Source organism: Bubalus kerabau, chromosome 16, assembly GCF_029407905.1.
Source record: "Bubalus kerabau isolate K-KA32 ecotype Philippines breed swamp buffalo chromosome 16, PCC_UOA_SB_1v2, whole genome shotgun sequence".
Lineage (NCBI taxonomy): Eukaryota > Metazoa > Chordata > Mammalia > Artiodactyla > Bovidae > Bubalus > Bubalus kerabau.
Genome location: NC_073639.1, coordinates 3,063,367 through 3,084,391, shown reverse-complemented (window position 1 = coordinate 3,084,391; position 21,025 = coordinate 3,063,367).

The window sequence follows — 21,025 nt, the reverse complement described above, 5'->3', positions numbered from 1 at the left end:
GGAGCCCACTGTGTGCCCTAAAGGGAGTCAAGCCTCCTGTGGTGTTTGGATAGAGGACTCGGGATTCCTCTCCAGGCCATGCAGGAAAAGAAGGCCCTCATCTCGCGATGACGGCGGCATCTCCTGGGTTTTCTAGACTGCCGCGCTAGTGCCGGGTTTCTGACGAGGTACGAGAGGGAGCTCAGGGAGCCTCTCGTGTGGCTCCAGGGAAGTCAGGTCCCCATGAGATGGCTAGGGGGAGTTCGTCATTGCTCTCGAGTCATGGTAGGGTAATCGGGCCTCAAGACGGGTTGAAGAAGGACTCTCGAGGTCTTTCTTGGGTTACTGCATAAAACCCAGGGTTCCCTTGACTTGTGCCTGCGACCTCAGGGAGCTTCTCAGAGTGCCTCTGAGAAGTCAGGGATACTGTGCAGTTTGGAGGGGCCTCTCGAGACTCCTCTGCATTTGGTGGAATGTAAGAGGGACTCATCTCGAGTTGAAGCAGGAACCTCAGTGTTCCTCTCCATTTCTGACTCAGATCGCAAGGTCCCTGCATGTTGGTACAGGAGAGTCAGGCCTCGTCTTTTCTGGAGGATGGGACTCCTCTTGCCTCTCGAGTTGTTCTCGAGGTGACAGGCCACTTGTCGAGCTGTGTGTGTAACCTGCCCGTTTTTCCGGATGATGCACAGGTGTGTTAGTGCCCCTTCGTGTTGTACCTTCATACTCAAGGCTGCCTTCCAAGAGGTGTCCGAGCATCGGATTCTTATCAAGTGCCTACCGGGAAATTGGAGTCTTTCGGCAAGTGGCACCACCCACAAAGCTACGTATCGAATTTACCCATGAGACCGGCCTCATCCTGAGTTGTGCAGGGAAGGTCGGGCCCCCTTGCAGTCAAAGCAGGGGAATCGAGCCACCGGTCACGATCAGGAGGGGAGAAGGGGCTTAAATGAAGTGGTGCCGGGAACCTCGGTGTTCCCCTTGAGTGAGACCGGCGTGTTGGGGGACTTTTGGGGTCGCATCAACGGTGCCAAGTACCATTTCGCATTTCAAGACGGAACCTGGGACATCGTTTGAAACGCTGTAGTGGGCAAGGGCCTCATCTTGCGATGACGGGAGAACCACGTGGTTTTGCTCGAGTTGCGGAGGGATTCTCGAGTTATGACCGGGAATTTAGGCTTCCTCTTGTTGGCCTTGAAATCCAATCTTCCATTCGGGTTGCGAGGGGGAGCTGGGGATTGCACTAGAGTCACTGCAGGGCAAAAGAGACCTAATCTAGGCTTTTGTCCAGGATTTAATGTTGCTCTCCAGGGGCGACAGGGATCTCGGGTTTGCATTCCAGACTCATCCGGGGAGTCAGTTCTCACCTCGAGGGTAAGCAAAGAATTCCGCTCTCGTCTCGAGTCGTGATGGGTATCTCTTGGAGCCCAATGTGTGTACTAAAGGGAGTCAAGCCTCCTGTGGAGTTTGGAGAGAGGACTCGGGATTGGACTCCAGGCCATGCAGGAAAAGGAGGCCCTCATCTCGAGATGACGGTGGCGTCTCGTGGGTTTTCTCGAGCTGCGGCGCCAGTGTGGGGTGTCTCATGAAGTACCACGGGGATCTCAGGGAGCCTCTTGTGTGGCGCCAGGAAAATCCAGTATTCCTTTCGAGTTTCGAGTTAGAACTGGGGATTGCTCTCCAGTCACTGCAGGGCAAAATAGACATCATCTACGCTTGTGTCCAGGACCTAGTGTTCCACTACTGGGCCGACAGGGATCTCAGGGTTGCATTCTCAACTCACCCGGAGAGTCAGGCCTCGTCTTGAGGGGAAAAAAAGGACTCCACTCTCCTGTCGATTCGCGACGGGTATCTCTTGGAGCCCACTGCGTGGCATAAAGGGAGTGAAGCCTCCTATGGAGTTTGGAGAGATGACTCGGGATTGTTTTCCTGGCCATGCAGGAAAAAAGGCCCTCATCTCGCGATGACCGGGGCGTCTCGTGGGTTTTCTCCAGCTGCGGCGCCAGTATCAGATTTCTCACTAGGTACGACGGGGAACTCAGAGAGCCTCTCGTGTGGTGCTAGGGACGTCAGGTCTCCGTGCATGTGGTGAAGGGGAGTGCGTGATTGCTCTCGAGTCATAGTAGGCGAATCGGGCCTCAAGACGCATTGAAGAAGGACTCTCGAGGTCTTTCTCGGGTTGCGGCAGGGAACCCTGGGTTCCCCCGACTTGTGTCGGTGACCTCAGGCAACTTCTCAGGGTGCCTCTGAGAAGTCAGGGACACTGTGGATTTGGGAGGGGCCTTTCGTTACTCAACTGGGTTTGGTGCAATCGAAGAGGGCCTCATCTCGAATGGAGGCAAGAAACTCAGGGGTCCTCTCCATTTCTGACTCGGGTCGCAGGCTACCTGCCGAGTATGGACAAGAGAGTCACGCCTCGTCTTCTGTGGAGGAATGAATGGATCTCCGCTTGCCTTTCGAGTTGTTCACGGAGTGACAGGCCACTTGTTGAGCTGTGTGTGGAACCTGCGGGTTTTTCCAGACGATGCAGAGGGGTGTCAGTGCCCCTTCGTGTTGTGCCTTCATCCAAAGGGTTGCCTTCAAAGAGGTGTCCGGGCATCGGGTTCTTTTCAAGAGCGTACCAGAAAATTGGGGTCTTTCAGCATGTGGTACCACCCACGAGGCTACGTCTCGAATTTCCTCGGGAGACCGGCCTCATCCTGAGGTTCGCTGGGAAGGTAGGGAACCCCTTGCAGACAAAGCAGGGGAATCGATCCACCGGTCACGATCAGAAGGGGAGAAGGGGCTCAGATGAAGTGGTGCCGGGAACCTCGGTGGTCCCCTCGAGTGAGACCGGTATGTCACGGCACTTTTGAGGTCGCATCAAGGGTGCCAAGTACAGTTTCGCACTTCAAGACGGAATGTGGGAATTCTCTGGAGATTCTCTAGCGGGCAAGGGCCTCATATTGCGATGACGAGGGAAACACGTGGTTTTTCTCGAGATGCGGCGGGATTCTCGAGTTACGACGGGGAATTCAGGCTTCCTCTTGTGTTGGCCCAGGAAGTCCAATCTTCCATTCAACTTGTCACAGAGAGCTGTGGGTTGCTCTCGAGTCACTTCAGGGCAAAGAGTCCTCATCTAGGCTTGGGTCTAGGACGTAGTGTTCCTCTCCAGGGGCAACAGGGATATCGGGGTCGCATTCCAGTCTCACCTGGTGGGTCACGCCTCGTCTCGAGTGGAAGCAAAGGACTCCACTATCCTCTCGAGTCGCGACGTGTAACTCTTGGAGCCCAATGAGTGGCCTAAAGGGAGTCAAGCGTCCTGTGTAGCTTGGACAGAAGGTTCACGCTTGATCTGCATACCATTCAGTTAAAGATGGCCCTCCTCTCTTGATGACGGGAGCATCTCATGGGTTTTCTCGAGCTGCGGCGTCAGTGTGGGGTTTCTCACGAGATATGATGGGGAGCTCAGGGAGCCTCTCGTGTGGTGCCAGAGAAGTCAGGCCTCCATGCGTATGGCCAGGCAGATCGCGTCATTGCTCTGGAGTCATGGGAGGGACTAGGGCCTCAAGACACATTTAAGAAGGACTCTCGAGGTCTTTCTTGGGTAGGGGCGGGAAACACTTATTTCCCTCGACCTCTACCGGGGACCTTAGGGAACTTCCCAGGTGCCTCTGAGAGGTGAGGGATACTGAGGAGTTAGAGGGGCCTCTCGGGACTCGACTAGGTTTGACGAAATGAAAGAGGGCCTCATCTCGATTGGAGGCAGGAACCTCAGGCTTCCTCTCCATTTCTGACTCCGACCGCAGGGTCCCTGCAGGGTTGGGACAGGAGAGTCAGGCCTCGTCTTGTCTGAGTAATGGAACTCTGCTTGCCTCTTGAGTCGTTCAGTGGGTTTCAGGCCCCTTGTGGAGCTGTGTGTGGAACCTGCGGGTGTTTCCAGAAGATGCACAGGGGTGTCATTGCCCCTTCATTTTGTGCCATCCCGCACAGGGTTGCCTTCAAAGAGGTGTCCGGGCATCGGGTTCATTTCAAGAACGGACCGGGAAATCGGGGTCGTTCGGCATGTGGCAGCACCCACGTGGCTCATCTCGAATTTCCTCGTGAGACCAGCATCATCCTGAGGTGCGCCGGGAAGGCCGGGAACACCTTCCACACAAAGAAGGGGAATCGACTCTCCTGTCGTGATCAGGTGGGGAGATGGGGCTCAGATGAAGTGGGGCCGGGACTCTAGGTGTTCCACTCGAGGGAACCCGGCATTTCAGGGAACTTTAGGGGTCGCAACAAGGGAGCCAAGTACCGTTTCCCACTTCAGGACGGAACATGTGACTTCCCTGGGGACGCTGTAGCGGGCAAGGGCCTCATTCTGTGAAGACGTTGGAACCACGTCGTTTTTCTCGAGTTGAGTCTGGATTCTCGAAAACGACGGGGATTTCAGGCTTCCTCTTGGGTTGGCCCTGGGAAGCCCAATCTTCCCCTGGAGTTGCGAGGGAAAGCTGGGGGTTCTGCTCGAGTCACTACAGGGCCAAAGAGACCTCATCGAGGCGTGGGTCCAGGACCTAATATTCCTCTCAAGGGAAGACAGAGATCTCGGGTTTCCATTCCAGACTCCCCCGGGGAGTCAGGCCTCGCCTCGAGGGGAAGCAGAGGACTCCGCTTTCCTCTCAAGACGCGACACGGATCTCTTGGAGCCCAATGAGTGGACTCAAGGGTGTCGAGCCTCCTCTTCAGTTTGGAGAGAGGACTCGGGATTGCTCTCCAGGCCAGGCAGGAAAAGAAGGCCCTCATCTAGAGATGACGGGGGCATGTCATGGGTTTCCTCAGGCTGCGGCGCCCATGGGAGTTTTCTCACGAGGCACGACGAGGACCTCAGGGAGCCTCTCGTGCGGTGCCAGGGAACTCATGTCTCCATGCGCATGGCGAGGGGGAGCTGGTCATCACTCTCGAGTCATGGGAAGTGACTAGGGCCTCAAGACGCGTTGAAGAAGGACTCTCGAGGTCTTTCTCGGGTGGCGGCGGGAAACCCTCGTTTCCATCGACTTCTGCAGGGGACTATAGGGAACTTCCCATGGTGACTCTGAGAGGTGAGGGATGCTGTGGAGTTGGCAGGGCCTCTCGGGACTCTGCTGGGTTCGGCGCAATGGAAGAGGGCCTCATCTCGAGGGGAGGCAGGAACCTCAGGCTTCCTCTCCGATTCTGACTCCGACTGCACGGTCCCTGCAGTGTTGGGACAGGAGAGTCATGCCTCGTCTTGTCTGAGGAATGGAATACTGGTTGCCTCTCGAGTTGTTCCGGGAGTCTCAGGCCCCTTGTCGAGCTGTGTGTAGACCCTGCGGGTTTTTCCGGATGATGCACGGGGGTGTCAGTGCCCCTTCGTGTTGTGCCTTCACTCACAGGGTTGCCTTCGAAGAGGTGTCCGGGCATCGGGTTCTTATCAAGAGCAGACCGGAAAGTCGGGGTCGTTTGGCACGTGGCACCTCACACATGGCTAGTCTCGAATTTCCTCCTGAGACCGGCCTCATCCTGAGGTGCACCAGGAAGGCCGGGAACCCCTTCCAGAGAAAGCAGGGGAATCGACTCTCCTGTCGCGATCAGGAGGGGAGAAGGGGCTCAGATGAAGTGGTTCCGGGACCCTCGGTGTTCCCCTCGAGGCACCCAGAGTGTCGGCGAACTTTTGCGGTCTCATCAAGGGTGTCAAGTACCGTTTCACACTTAAGGACGGAACATGGGACTTCCCTGGAGACGCCGGGAATTTCGGTCTTCCCCTGGAGTGAGACCGGTATGTTGGGGAACTTTGGGGTCGCATCAAGGGTGCCAAGTAGCATTTCCAACTTTAAGATGGAACGTGGGACTTCTCTTGAGACTCTAGCTGGCAAGGGCCTCATATTGCAATGAAGGGGGAACCACATGGTTTTTAAGACTTGAGGCTGAATTCTCGAATTACGATGGGAAATTCAGACTTCCTCTTGTGTTGACCGTGGGAAGACCAATCTTCCATTCAAATTGTGAGGGAGAGATGGAGGTTGCTCTCGAGTCACTGTAGGGCAAAATAGACCTCATCTAGGCTTGTGTCTAGGACATAATGTTCCACTCCAGGGGCGACAGGGATCTCGGGGTTGCATTCCAAACTCACCCGGGGAGTCAGGCCTCGTCTTCAGGGAAGCAAAGGACTCCGCTCTCCTCTCGAGTCGCACCGGGTATTTCTTGGACCCAACTGAGTGGCCTAAAGGGAGTCAATCCTCCTGTGAAGTTTGGAGAGAGGACCAGGGATTGCTCTCCAGGTCAGGCAGGAAAAGAAGGCCCCCATCTCTCCTTGACGGGGGCATCTTGTGGTTTTTCTCGAACTGCGGCGCCACTGTGTGTTTTCTCACGAGGTACGATGGGGTACTCAGGGAGCCTCTTGTGTGGTACTAGGGAAGTCAGTTTTCCTGCTTGTGGCAAGGGGAGCGCGTCCTTGCTCTGGAGTCATGGTAGGGGAATCGGGCATCAAGAGACGTTGAAAAAGGACTCTCCAAGTCTTTCTCGGGTTACTTCAGGAAACTCTGGGTTCCCTCGACTTGTGCCAGTGACCTCAGGTAGCTTCTCAGGGAGCCTCTGAGAATTCAGGGATACTGTGGTGTTGGGAGGGGCCTCTCGGGACACCACTGAGTTTGGTTCAATGGAAGAGGGCCTCTTCTCTAGTTGAGGCAGGAACCTCAGGGTTCCTCTCCATTTCTGACTCCGATCGCAGGGTCCCTGAAGAGTTGGGCCAGGAGGGTAAGGCCTCGTCTTGTGTGAAGGAATGCAACTTCACTTGCCTCTCAAGTTGTTCACGGGGTGACAGTCCACATTTGGAGCTGTGAGTGGAATCGGCGGGTTTTTCCAGACGATGCATGGGGATGTCAGTGTCCCTTCGTGTTGTGCCTTCATCCCCAGGGTTGCCTTCAAAGAGATGTCCGGGCGTCAGGTTCTTATCTAGAGTGGACCGGGAATTCGGGATCTTTCAACATGTGGCACCAACCATGAGGCTACTTTTTGAATTTCCTCATGAGACCGGCCTCATCCGGAGGTTCGCGGGGAACGTCGGGAACCCCTTGCAGACAAACCATGGGAGTCGACCCTCCTGTCGCGATCAGGAGGGGTGAAGGGCTCACAGGAAGTGGTGCCATGAACTTTGGTGTTTCCCTCAAGTGAGACCGGTATGTCAGGGAACTTTGGGGGTCGCATCAAGGGTGCCAAGTACCGTTTTGTACTTCAGAATGGAACGTGGGACTTCTCTTGATATGCTGTAGCGGCCAGGGCCTCATCTTGCGATGACGGGGGAGCCACGTGGTTTTTCTCGAGTTGCGGCGGGATTCTCGAGTTACGACGGGGATTTCAGGCTTCCTCTTGTGTTGGGCCAGGGAAGTCCAATCATCCATTCAAGTTGCGAGCGAGAGCTGGGGGTTGCCCTCGAGTCACTGCAGGGCAAAGGAGACCTCATCTAGGCTTGTGTCCAGGACCTAATGTTCCTCTCCAAGGGCCACAGGGATCTCAGGTTTGCATTCCAGACTCACCCAGGGAGTCAGGCCTCGTGTCGAAGGGAAGCAAAGGACTCCGCTCTCCTTTCGAGTCGCGACGGGCAACTCTTGGAGCCCACTTTGTGGCCTAAAGGGAGTCAAGCCTCCTGTGAAGTTTGGAGAGAGGACTTGGGACTGCTCTCCAGGCCATGCAGGAAAAGATGGCCCTCATCTCGCGATGACGGAGGGGTCTTGTGGGTTTTCTCGAGCTGCGGCGCCAGTGTGGGGTTTCACACGAGGTACGTCAGGGAGCTCAGGGAGCCTCTCATGTGGCGCCAGGGAAGTCAGGTCTCCATGTGCGTGGCGAGGGGGAGCGCGTTATTGCTCTCGAGCCATGGTAGGGGAATCTGACCTCAAGACGCATTGAAGAAGGACTCTCGAGGTCTTTCTTCGGTTGTGGCAGGAAACCCTTATTTCCCTCGACGTTTGCCGGTGGCCTCAAGGAGCTTATCAGAATGCCTATGAGAAGTCAGGGATACTGTGGAGATGGGAGTGGCCTCTCGGGACTCCACTGGGTTTGTTTTAATGGAAGAGGGCCTCATCTCGGGTTGAGGCAGGAACCTCAGGTTTCCTCTCCATTTCTGACTCAGATCGAAGCGTGCCTGCAGAGTTGGGATTGGATACTCAGGCCTCGTCTTGTCTGAGGAAGGGAACTCCGCTTTCCTCTCTCATTGTTTAAGGGGTGACAGGCCAGTTGTGGAGCTGTATGTGGATCCTGTGGGATTTTCCGGACGATGAACAGGGTTGCCAGTGCCCCCTCGTGTAGTGCCTTCATCCACAGGGTTGCTTTAGAAGAGGTGTCCGGGCATCGGGTTCTTATTAAGAGCAAGACCGAGAAATCGGGGTCTTTCGGCACGTGGCACCAACACGAGGCTACGTCTCGAATTTCTTCGTGAGACTGGCCTCATCCTGAGGTGCGCCATGAAGGTCGGGAACCCCTTCTAGACAAAGCAGGGGGATCGACCTTCCTGCCGTGATCAGGAGCGGAGAAGGGGCTCAAATGAAGTGGTGCCAGGAACTTCAGTGTTCCCTTGGAGTGAGACCGGTATATTGGGGAACTTTTGGGGTCGCATCAAGGGTGCCAAGTAGCATTTCGAACTTTATGACGAAACATGGGACTTCTCTTGAGACTCTGTAGCGGGCAAAGGCCTCATATTGCGATGAATGGGGAACCACGTGGTTTTTAAGAGTTGCGGCGGGATTCTCGAGTTACAACGGGAAATTCAGACTTCCTCTTGTGTTGGCCCAGTGAAGACCAATCTTCCATTCGAATTGCGAGGGAGAGATGGGTGTTGCTCTCGAGTCACTGTAGGGCAAAATAGACCTCATCTAGGCTTTTGTCCAGGACATAATGTTCCTCTCCAGGGGCAACAGGGATCTCGGGGTTGCATTCCAGACTCACCCGAGGTAAGGCCTCATCTCGAGGGGAAACAAAGTACTCTGCTCTCCTCTCAAGTCGCGACAGGTATCTCTTGGAGCCCATTGAGTGGCCTAAAGGGAGTAAAGCCTCCTGTGAAGTTTGGAGAAAGGACCAGGGATTGCTCTCCAGGTCAGGCAGGAAAAGAAGGCCCTCATCTCGCGATGTCGGGGGAGTCTCGTGGTTTTTCTGGAGCTGCGGTGCCAGTGTGGGGTTTCTCACAAGGTACGACCGGGAGCTCAGGGAGCCTCTCGTGTGGTGTCAGGGAAGTCAAGTCTCCATACGAGTGGCGAGGGGGCGCACGTCATTGCTCTCGAGTCATGGTAGAGGAATCAGGGCTCAACACAATGAAAAAGGACGCTCGAGGTCTTTCTCGGGTTGCGGCAGGAAACCCTGGGTTCCCTCGACTTGTGCCTGTGACCTCAGGTAGCTTCTCAGGGTGCCTCTGAGAAGTCAGGGATACTATGGAGCTGGGAGAGGCCTCTCGGGACTCCACTGGGTTAGCTGCAATGGAAGAGGGCCTAATCTTGAGATCAGGAAGGAACCTCAGGGTTCCTCTCCATTTTGGACTCAGATCGCAGGGTCCTTGCAGAGTTGGGACAGGAGAGTCAGGCCTCGTCTTGTGTGGAGGAATGGAACTCCGCTTGCCTCTCAAGTTGTTCAAGGAGTGACAGGCCACTTGTCGAGCTGTGTGTGGAACCTGCCGTTTTTTCCAGACAATGCACGGCGGTGTCAGTGCCCCTTTGTGATGTGCTTTCATCCACAGGGTTGCCTTCGAAGTGGTGTGCGGGCATCGGGTTCTTATCAAGAGCGGACCAGGAAATCAGGGTCTTTTGGAATGCGGCACCACACACGAGGCTACATCTCGAATTTCCTCGTGAGACGGGCCTCATGCTGAGGTGCCCCTGGAAGGTCGGGAAAGCCTTCCAGACAAAGCAGGTTAATCGACCCTCCTGTAGCGATCAGGAGGGGAGAAGGGGCTCAGATGAAGTGGTGCCGGGAACCTCGGTGTTCCCCTTGAGTGAGACTGGTATGTCAGGGAACTTTTGGGGTCTCACGAAGCTTGCCAAATACTGTTTCAAACTTCAAGACGAAACGTGGGACTTCTCTTGAGACGCTGTGGTGGGCAAGGGCCTCATCTTGTGATGAAGGGGAAACCACGTGGTTTTTTTCGAGTTGCGATGGGATTGTTGACTTACGACGGGGAATTCAGGCTTCCTCTTCTGTTGGCCCAGGGAAGTCCATTCTTCCATTCGAGTTGCCAGAGAGAGCTGGGTGGGAATTGCTCTCGAGTCACGGCAGGTCAAAATAGACCTCATCTAGGCTTGTGTCCAGGACCTAATGTTCCTCTCCAGGGGCGATAGGGATCACAGGGACGCATTCCAGACTCACCCAGTGAGTCAGGCCTCGGCTCGGGGGGAAGCAAAGGATTCTGATATCCTCCTGGGTCACGATAGGTATCTCTTGGAGCCCACTGAGTGGCCTCCAGGGAGTCAAGCCTCCTGTGGAGTTGGAGAGAGGAGTCGGGATTGCTCTCCAGGCCATACAGGAAGAGAAGGCCCTCAGCTCGCAATGACGGGGGCGTCTTGTGGGTTTTCTCGAGTTGGGGCGCAAGTATGAATTTTCTCACGAGGTACAACGGGGATCTCAGGGAGCCTCTCATGTGGCGCCAGAAAAGTCAGGTGTCTATGCGTGTGATGAGGGGGAGCCCATAAATGCTCTCGAGTCATGGTAGGGAAATCGGGACTCAAGACGCGTTGAAGAAGGAGTCTCAAGGTCTTTCTCAGGTTGTGGCAGGAAACCCTGGGTTCCCTCGACTTGTACCGGTGACCTAGGGAGCTTCTCAGGGTGCCTCTGAGAAGTCAGGCATACTGTGGACTTGGGAGGGGCTCTCGGAACTCCACTGGGTTTGGTGCAATGGCAAAGGTTCTCATCTCGAGTTGAGGCAGGAACCTAAGGGTTCCTCTCCATTTAAAACTCCGACCACAGGGTCCCTGAAGAGTTGGGACAGGAGAGTCAGGCCTCGTCTTGTGTGGACGAATGGAACTCCACTTGCCTCTCGAGTTGTTCACAGGATAACAGACCATTTGTCGAGCTGTGAGTGGAACCTTCGGTTTTTTCCGTAAGATGCATGAGGGGGTCAGTGCCCCTTCGTGTTGTGCCTTCATCCACAGGGTTGCCTTCAAAGAGGTGTCTGGACATCGGGTTCTTATCAATAGCGGAGCAGGAAATCGGGGTCTTTCAGAACGTGGCACCATCCATGAGGCTACGTCTCGAATTTCTTCGTTAGACTGGTGTCATCCTGAGGTGCGCCATGAAGATCGGGAACCCCTTCCAGACAAAGCAGGGGAATCGACCATCTTGTCGTGATCAGGAGGAGTGAAAGGGCTCAGTTGAAGTCGTGCCGGGAACCTCGGTGTTCCCCTCGAGTGGAACCGGTGTGTCGGGAAACTTTTGGGGTCGCTTCAAGGGTGCCAAGTACCGTTTTGCACTTCAATACGGACTTGGGGCTTCACTTGACACGCTGTAGAGGGCAAGGGCCTCATCTTGGGATGACGGGGGAATCACGTGGTTTTTCTCAAGGTGCGGCGGGATTCTCGAGTTACGACGGGGAATTCAGGCTTCCTCTTGTGTTGGCCCAGGGAAGTCCAATCTTCCATTCGAGTTTCGAGGGAGAGCTGGGGTTTGCTCTTGAGTCACTGCAGGGCAAAAGAGACCTCATCTAGGCTTGTGTCCAGGACCTAATATTCCTTTCCAGGGCCGACAGCGATCTCGGGTTTGCATTCCAGACGCATCCTGGGAGTCCAAGCTCGACTCGAGGTGAAGCAAAGGACCCCGCTCTCCTCTCGAGTCGCCACAGGTGTCTCTTGGAGCCCACTGAGTGGCCTAAAGGGAGTCAAGCCCCCTGTGGAGTTTGGAGAGAGGACTCGGGATTGCTCTCCAGGCCATGCAGGAAAAGAAGATCCTCATCTCGCCATGACAGGGGCGTCTTGTTGGTTTTCTCGAGCTGTGGTGCCAGTGTGCGGTTTCTGACGAGGTGCGACGGGAAGCTCAGAGAGCCTTTCGTGTGGCGCCAGGGAAGTCAGGTCTCCATGCGCATGGCAAGGGGGAGCGCGTCATTGCTCTCGAGATATGGTACGGGAATCGGGCCTCAAGATACGTTAAAGCAGGACTCTCAAGGTCTTTCTCAGGTTGCGGCAGGAAACCCTGGGTTCCGTCGACTTCTGCCGGTGACCTTAGGGAGCTTCTCAGGGTGCCTCTGAGAAGTCAGGCATACTGTGGATTTGGGACGGGCCTCTCGGGACTCCTCTGGTTTTGCGGCAATGGAAAAGGCCTCGTCTTGAGTGGAGGCAGGAACCTCAGGCTTCCTCTCCATTTCTGACTCGGTGCGCAAGGTCCCTAGAGTTGTGACAGGAGAGTCAGGCATCGTCTTGTGTGGAGGAATGGAACTCCGCTTGCTTCTCGAGTTGTTCACGAGGTGACAGACCACTTGTGGAGCTGTGTGAGAACCTGCGGGTTTTTCCGGAAGATGCACGGGGTGTCAGTGCCCCTACGTGTTGTGCCTTCATCCACAGGCTTGCCTTCGAAGAGGTGTCCAGGAGTCTGGTTTTGATCAAAAATGGACCATGGAATCGGGGTCTTTCGGCATGTAGTATGGCCCTCGAGGCTACGTCTCGAATTTCCTCGTGAGACCGGCCTCATCCTGAGGTGCGCCGGGAAGGTCGGGAACCCCTTCGAGACAAAGCAGTGGAATCGACCCTCCTATCGCGATCATGAGAGGAGAAAGGCCTCAGATGAAGTGGTGCCGGGAACTTCAGTGTCCCCTCTAGTGAGATCGGTATATAGGGGAACTTTTGGGGTCGCATCAAGGGTGCCAAGTACTGTTTTGCACTTCAAGACGGAATGTGAGACTTCTCTTGAGACGCTGTAGGGGGCAAGGGCCTCATCTTGCAATACAGGGAACCACGTGATTTTTCTCGAGTTGCGGCGGGTTTCTCAAATTACAACTGGAAATTCAGGCTTCCTCTTGTGTTGGCTCAGAAAGGCCAATCTTCCATTCGAGTTGCAAGGGAAAGCTAGGGGTTGTGCTTGAGTCACTGCAGGGCCAAAGAGACCTCCTCTAGGCTTTTGTCCAGGACCTAAGGTTCCTCTCCAGGGGCGACAGGGATCCAGGGTTGCATTCCAGACTCACCCTCGTAGTCAGGCCTCATCTCGAGGGGAAGCAAAGGACACCGCTCTCCTCCTGAGTATCGACGCGTATCTCTTGGAGCCCACTGAGTGACCTAAAGGGAGTCAAGCCTCCTTTGGAGTTTGGAGAGAGGATTCGGGATTGCTCTTCAGGTCATGCAGGAAAGAAGGCCCTCATTTCACCATGACAGGGGCGTCTCGTGGGTTTTCTCGAGCTGCGGCGCCAGTGTGGGGTTTCTCACGAGGTACGATGGGGAGCTCAGGGAGACTCTCATGTGGTGCCGGGGAAGTCAGATCTTCATGCGCGTGGCGAGGGGGAGCGCGTCATTTTTCTCCAGTCATGGTAGGGGAATCGGGCCTCAAGACGCGTGAAGAAGGACTCTCGAGATTTTTCTCAGGTTACGGCAGGAAACCCTGGGTTCCCTCGACTTATGCCCGTGACCTCAGGGAGCTTCTCAGGGTGCCTCTGAGAAGTCAGGGATACTGTGCAGTTGGGAGGGGCCGCTCCGAACTCCACTGGGTTTGGTGCAGTAGAAGAGGGCCTTATCTCGAGTTGAGGCAGGAACCTCATGGTTCCTCTCCATTTCTGAATCGGATCTCAGTGTCCATGCAGAGTTGGGACAGGAGAGTCAGGCCTCGTCTTGTGTGGAGGAATTGAACTCCTCTTGCCTCTCGAGTTGTTCACGGGGTGACAGGCCACTTGTCGATCTGTATGTGGAACTTGCGGGCTTTTCCAACGATGCAGGAGGGTGTCAGACCCCTTCGTTTTGTGCCTTCGTCCACAGGATTGCCTTCGAAGAGGTGTCCTAGCATTGGGTTCTTATCAAGAGCAGACAGGGAAATCGGGGTCTTTCGGCGTGTGGCACCAACCACAAGGCTACGTCTCGAATTTCCTCGTGAGACCGGCCTCATCCTGAGGTGCACCGGGAAGGTCCGGAACCCCTTCCAGACAAAGCAGGGTAATCGACCCTCCCATCGCGATCAGGAGGGGATAAGGGGCTCAGAACAAGCGGTGCACCGAACCTTGGTGTTCCCCTCGAGTGAGACCAGGGTGTCGGGGAACTTTTGTGGTAACATCAAGGTTGCCAATTATCGTTTTAAACTTCAAGATGGAACGTGGGGCTTCTCCTGAGACGCTGTAGCTGGCAAGGGCCTCATCTTGCGATGACGGGGGAACCACGTGGTTTTCCTCGAGTTGCGGCGGGATTTTCGAAAAACGATGGGGAATTCAGGTTTCCTCTTGTGTTGTCCCAGGGAAGTCCATTCTTCCATTCGAGGTGCGAGGGACAGCAGGGGATTGCTCTCGAGTCACTTCAGGGCAAATGAGACCTCATCTATGCTTGTGTCTAGGACCTAATGTTCCTCTCCAGGGGTGACAGGGATCTCGGGGTTGCATTCCAGACTCACCTGAGGAGTCAGGCCTGGTATATAGGGGAAGCAAAGAATTCCGCTCTCCTCTCGAGTCCCAATGGGTATCTCTTGGAGCCCACAGAGTGGCCTAAAGGGAGTCAGGCCTCCTGTGGAGTTTGAAGAGAGGCCTCGAGATTGCTCTCCAGGCCATGCAGGAAAAGAAGGCCTTCATCTCGCGATGACGGAGGCGTCTCGTGGGTTTTCTCGAGCTGGGGAGCCAGTGTGGGATTTCTCACGAGGTATGACGGGGAGCTCAGGGAGCCTCTCGTGTGGCGCCAGGGAAGTCAAGTCTCCATGCGAGTTTCGAGGGGGAACGCGTCATTGCTCTCGAGTCATGGTAGGGGAATCGGGATTCAAGACGCGTGAAGGAGGATTTTCGAGGTCTTTCTCGGGTTGCGTCAGGAAACCCTGTGTTCCCTCGACTTGTGCCGGTGACCTCAGGGAGCTTCTAAGGGTGCCTCTGAGAAGTCGCGATACTGTGGATTTGGGAGGGGCCTCTCGGGCCTCCACTGTTTTTGGTGTAATGGAAGAGGGCCTCATCTCTAGTGGAGTCAGGAACCTCAGGGTTCCTCTCCATTTCGGACTCCGATCGCAGGGTCCCTTCAGAGTTGGGACCGGAGAGTCAGGCCTCGTCTTGAGTGGAGGAATGGAACTCTGCTTGCCTCTCGAGTTGTTCATGGGATGACAGGCCTCTTGTCGAGCTGTGTGTGGAACCTGCGGCTTTTACCGAATGATGCACGGGAGTGTCAGTGACCCTTCGTTTTGTGCCTTCGTCCACAGGGTTGCCTTTGAAGAGGTGTCCGGGCATCGGGTTCTTCTCAAGAGTGGGCCGGGAAATCGGGGTATTTCGGCATGTGACACCACCCCCGACGCTATGTCTCGAATTTCCTCGTGAGACCGGCCTCATCCTGAGGTGCACCGGGAATGTGGGGAACCCCTTCCAAACAAAGCAGGGGAATAGACCCTCCTGTCTCGAACAGGAGGGGAGAAGGTGCTCAGATGAAGTGGTGCGGGAACCTAGGTGTTCCTGTCGAGTGAGACCAGCGTGTCCAGGAACATTTGGTGTCGCATCAAGGGTGCAAAGTACCGTTTCGCACTTCAAGACGGAACGTGGTTCTTTTCTTGAGACGCCATAGCAGCAAGGGCCTCATCTTGGGATGACGTTGGAAACACGTGGTTTTTCTCGAGTTTCGGCGGGATTCTCGAGTTACGAAGGGGATTTCTGGCTTCCTCTTGTGTTGGCCCAGGGAAGCCCAATCTTCCATTCGAGTTGCGAGGGAGAGCTGGGGTTTGCGCTCGAGTCACTGCAGGGCAAAAGAAACCTCATCCAGGCTTGTGTCTAGGACCTAATGTTCCTCTCAAGGGGTGACTGGGATCTTGGGGTTGCATTCCAGACTCACCCAGGAGTCAGGCGTCGTCTCGAGGGGAAACAAAGGACTTATCTCTCTTCTCGAGTCGCGACGGGTATTTCTTGGAGCCCACTGAGTGGACTAAAGGGAGTCAAGCCTCCTCTGGAGTTTGGAGAGAGGACTCGGGATTGCACTCCAGGACATGCAGGAAAAGAAGGCCCTCATCTCACGATGACGGGGGGGGGGGGTCTCAGTGGTTTTACCGAGCTGCAGCGCCTGTGTTGGTTTCTCAGGAGGTACGACGGGGAGCTCAGGGAGCCTCTTGTGTGGCGCCAGGGAAGTTAGGTCTCGATGCGTGTGGCAAGGGGGAGCGCGTCATTGCTCTCGAGTCATGGTAGGGGAATCAGGCCTCTAGACGCGTTGAAGAAGGACTCTCAAGATCTCTCTCGGGTCTTGGCAAGAATACCTGAGTTCCCTCGACTTGTGCCGGTGACCTCAGGGAGATTCTCCAGGTGCCTCTGAGAAGTCAGGGATACTGTGGAGTTGGGAAAGACCTCTCGGGACTCCACTGGGTTTGGTGAAATGGAAGGGGGCCTCATCTCGAGGGGAGGCAGGAACCTCAGGGTTCCTCTCCATTTCTGATTCCAATCGCAGCCCCCTGCATAGTTGGGAGAGGTGAGTCAGGCCTTGTCTTGTGTGCAGGAATGGACCTCCGCTTGCCTCTCGAGTTGTTCACTGGGTGACAGGCACTTGTTGAGCTGTATGAGTAACCTGCGGTCTTTTCCGGACGATGCACGGGGGTGTCAGTGCCCCTTCGTGTTGTGCCTTCATCCACACTATCTTCGAATAGGTGTCTGGGCATCGCGTTCTTATCAAGAGCGGATCGGGAAATCGCGGTCTTTCGGCATGTGGCACCACCATCGAGGCTACGTCTCGAATTTCCTCGTGAGACAGCCTCATCTGAGGTGCGTGGAGAAGGTCGGGAACCCCTTGCAGACAAAGCAGGGGAATCGACCCTCCTTTCGCGATCAGGAGGGGAGAAGGGGCTCAGATGAAGTGGTGCCAGGAACCTCGGTGTTCCCCTCGAGTGCGACTCGTATGTCGGGGAACTTTTGGGGTAGCATTAAGGGTGCCAAATATCATTTCGCACTTGAAGACAAAACGTGGGACTACTCTTGAGACGCTGGAGCGGGCAAGGGCCTCATCTTGCAATGAAGGGGAAACCACGTGGTTTTTCTCAAGTTGAGGTGGAATTCTCGAATTACTACTGGGAATTCAGGCTTCCTCTTGTGTTGGCCCAGGGAGGTCCAATATTCCATTCGGGTTGCGAGGGAAAGCTGGGGAGTGCTCTCGAGTTACTGCAGGGCAAAACCGACCTCATCTAGCCTTGTGTTCAGGACCCAATGATCCTCTCCAAGGGCGACAGGGATCTCGGGTTTGCATTACAGACTCACCCAGGGAGTTAGGCCTCGTCTCGAGGGGAAGCAAAGGACTCAGCTCTCCTCTCGAGTAGCGACGCGTATCTCTTGGAGCCCACTGAGTGGTCTAAAGGGAGTCAACCCTCCTCTTCAGTTTGGAGAGAGGACTCGGGATTGCTCTCCAGGCCATGCACGAAAAGAAGGCCCACATCTCGAGATGACGGGGGCGTCTCGTGTGTTTTCTCGAGCTGCGGCGCCAGTGTGGGGTTTCTCACGAGGTACGACGGGGAGTTCAGGTAGCCTCTCGTGTGGCAACAGGGAAGTCAGGTCTCCATTGGCGGGGCAAGGGGGAGCGCGTCATTGCTCTCAAGTCAGGGTAGGGGAATCGGGCCTCATGACGGGTAGAAAAAGAACTCTCGATGTCTTTCTAGGGTTGCGGCAGGAAACCCTGGGTTCCCTTGACTTGTGCCGGTGACCTCAGGGAGCGTCTCAGGGTGCCTCTGAGAAGTCAGGGATACTGTGGATTTGGGAGAGGCCTCTCGGGACTCCTCTGGGTTTCGTGCAATGGAAGTGGGCCTCATCTCGAGTTGAGGCAGGAACCTCAGGGTTCTGCTCCTGACTTCCTGGAGGCCGGATCTGACTCAGATCGCAGGGTCCCTGCTGAGTTTGCTCAGGAGTGTCAGGTCTCGTGTTCTGCGGAGGAATGGAACTCCAATTACATCTCAAGTTGTTCAAGGATGACACCACTTTTCGTGATGTGTGTGGAACCTGAGGGTTTTTCGGAGATGCACGGGGGCATCAGTGCTCCTTCCTGTTGTGCCTTCATCCACAGGGTTGCCTTCGAAGAGGTGTCCGGGCATCGTGTTCTCCTCAATTGCGGACCGGGAAATTGGGGTCTTTCAGCATGTTGCACCACCCACGAGGCTACGTCTCGAATTTCCTCGTGAGACCGGCCTCATCCTGAGGCGCGCAGGAAAGTCCGGGAACCCTTTCCAAACAAAGCAGGGGAATCGACCCTCCTTTCGGGATCAGGAGGAGAGAAAGGGCTCAGATGAAGTAGTGCCGGGAACCTCGGTGCTCTCCTTGAGTGAAAGTCGGGTAACTTTTCTGGTTGCATCAAGGGTGCCAAGTACCGTTTCGCACTTCAAGACGGAACCTGGGACTTCTCTTTAGACGCTGTAGTGGGCAAGGGCCTCATCTAGCGCTGACGGGGGACCCACGTGTTTTTTCTCGAGTTGCGGCAGGATTCTTGAGTTACGATGGGGAATACAGGTTTCCTCTTGTGTTGGCCCAGGGAAGTCCAATCTTCCATTCGAGTTGCAAGTGAGAGCTGGAGATTGCTCTCGAGTCACTGCAGGGCAAAATAGAGCTCATCTAGGTTTGTGTCCAGGACCGAGTTTTTCTCTCCAGGGGCGACAGGGATCTCGGGGTTGCATTCCAGACTCACCCGGGGAGTCAGGCCTCGTCTCGAAGGGAATGAATGGACTCCGCTCTCCTCTCGAGTCGCGACGGGTATCCCTTGGAGCCCAAGAGTGACCTAAATGGAGTTAAGCCTCCTGTGGAGTTTGGACAGAGGACTCGGGATTGCTCTCTAGGCCATGCAGGAAAAGAAGGCCCTCATCTCGCGATGACGGGGCGTCTCGTGGGTTTTCTCAAGGTGCAGTGCCTGGTTGGGGTTTCTCACGAGATAGGACGGGGAGCTCAGGGAGACTCCTGTGGTGCCACGGAAGTCAGGTCTCCATGGACGTGGCGTGGGGGAGCGCCTCATTGCTCTCGAGTCATGGTAGGGGAATCAAGCCTCAAGACGCTTCGAAGAAGAACTCTCGAGGTCTTTCTCGGGGTGTGGCAGGAAACCCTGGGTTCCCTCGACTTGTGCCCATAACCTCAGGGAGCTTAGCGGGGTTCCTCTGAGAAGTCAGGGATACTGTGGAGTTGAGAGGGGCTTCTTGGGACTTCACAGGGACTGGTGCAATTGAAGAGGACCTAATCTCGGATTGAGGCAGTAACGTCAGGGTTCCTCTCCATTTCTGACTCGGATAGCAGGGTCCCTGCAGAGTTGGGACAGGAGAGTCAGACCTCATCTTGTGTGGAGTAATGGAACTCCGCTTGCCTCTCGAGTTGTTCATGGGATGACAGGCCACCTGTCGAGTTGTATGTGGAACCTGCGGTTTTGGGGGACGATGCACAGGGGTGTCAGTGCCCCTTCGTGTTGTGCCTTCATCCACAGGGTTACCTTCGAAGAGGTGACCGGGCATCGGGATCTTATCAATAGCGGACCAGGAAATCGGGGTCTTTCGGCATGTGGCACAACCCACGAGGCTACGTCTCGACTTCCCTCGTGAGACTGGCCTCATCCTGAGGTTCGCCGGGAAGTCTGGGAACCCCTTCCAGACAAAGCAGGGGAATCGACCCTCCTGTCGCCATCAGGAGGGGAGAAGAGGCTCAGCTGAAGCGGTGCTGGGAACCTCCATGTTCTCCTCGAGTGAGACCGGGGTGTCAGGGAAATTTGGGGGTCGCATCAAGGGTGCCAAGTACCGTTTCACACTTCAAGACGGAACATGGGACTTCCCTGGAGACGCTATAGCTGACAGGGGCCTCATATTTCGATGATGGAGGAGCCACGTTGTTTTTCTCCAGTTGCCGCGGGATTCTCGAATTACAACGGGGAATACAGGCTTCGTCTTGTGTTGGCCCAGGGAAGTCCAATCATCCATTCGAGTTGGGAGGGAGAGCTGGGGATTGCACTTGAGTCAATGCAGGACAAAAAAGACCTCATTTAGGCTTGTGTCCAGGACCGAGTTTTCCTCTACAGGGGCGACACGGATCTCGGGATCCCATTCCAGACTCACCCAAGTAGTCAGGCCTCGGCTCGAGGGGAAGCAACGGACTCCGCTCTCCTCTAGAGTAGCGACGTGTATCTCTTGGAGGCTACTGAGTGGCCTAAAGGGAGTCAGGCCTCCAGTGGAGTTTGGAGAGTGGACTCGGGATTGCTCTCTAGGTCATGTAGGAAAAGAAGGCCCTCATCTTACGATGATGGGGGCGTCTCGTGAGTTTTCTCGAGCGGCGGTGCCAGTGTGGGCTTTTCATGAGGTAGGACGGGGAGCGCAGGGAGCCTCTCGTGTGGCGCCAGGGAAGTTAGGTTTCAATGGGCGTGGCGAGGGGAATGCGTCATTGCTCTCCAGTCATGGTAGGGTATCAGGCCTCAAGATGCGGTAAAGAAGGTCTCTCGAGGTCTTGCTCAGAATGCAGCAGGAAACTCTGGGTTCACTCGACTTGTGCCAGTGACCGCAGAGAACTTCTGAGGGTGCCTCTGAGAATCAGGGATACTGTGGAGTTGGGAGGGGCCTCTCGGGACTCCACTGGGTATGGCACAATGGAACAGGGCCTCATTTCGAGTTGATGCAGGAACGTCAGGTTTCATCTACATTTCTGACTCCGATCGCACGGTCCCTGCAGAGTTGGGAAAGGAGAGTCAGGCCTTCTCTTGTGTGGAGGAACGGAACTCCGCATGCCTCTCTAGTTCTTCAAGGAATGACAGGACACTTGTCAATCTGTGTTTGGAATCTGCGTGTTTTTCCATACTATGCATGGGGATGTCAGTACCCCTTCGTGTTGTGCCTTCACACACAGGGTTGCCTTCGAAGAGGGGTCCGGGCCTCAGGGCCTTCTCAAGAGCGGACCGGGGCATCGGGGGCGTTCGGCATGTGGCACCACCCACGTGGTTCGTCTCGAATTTCCTCGTGAGACCGG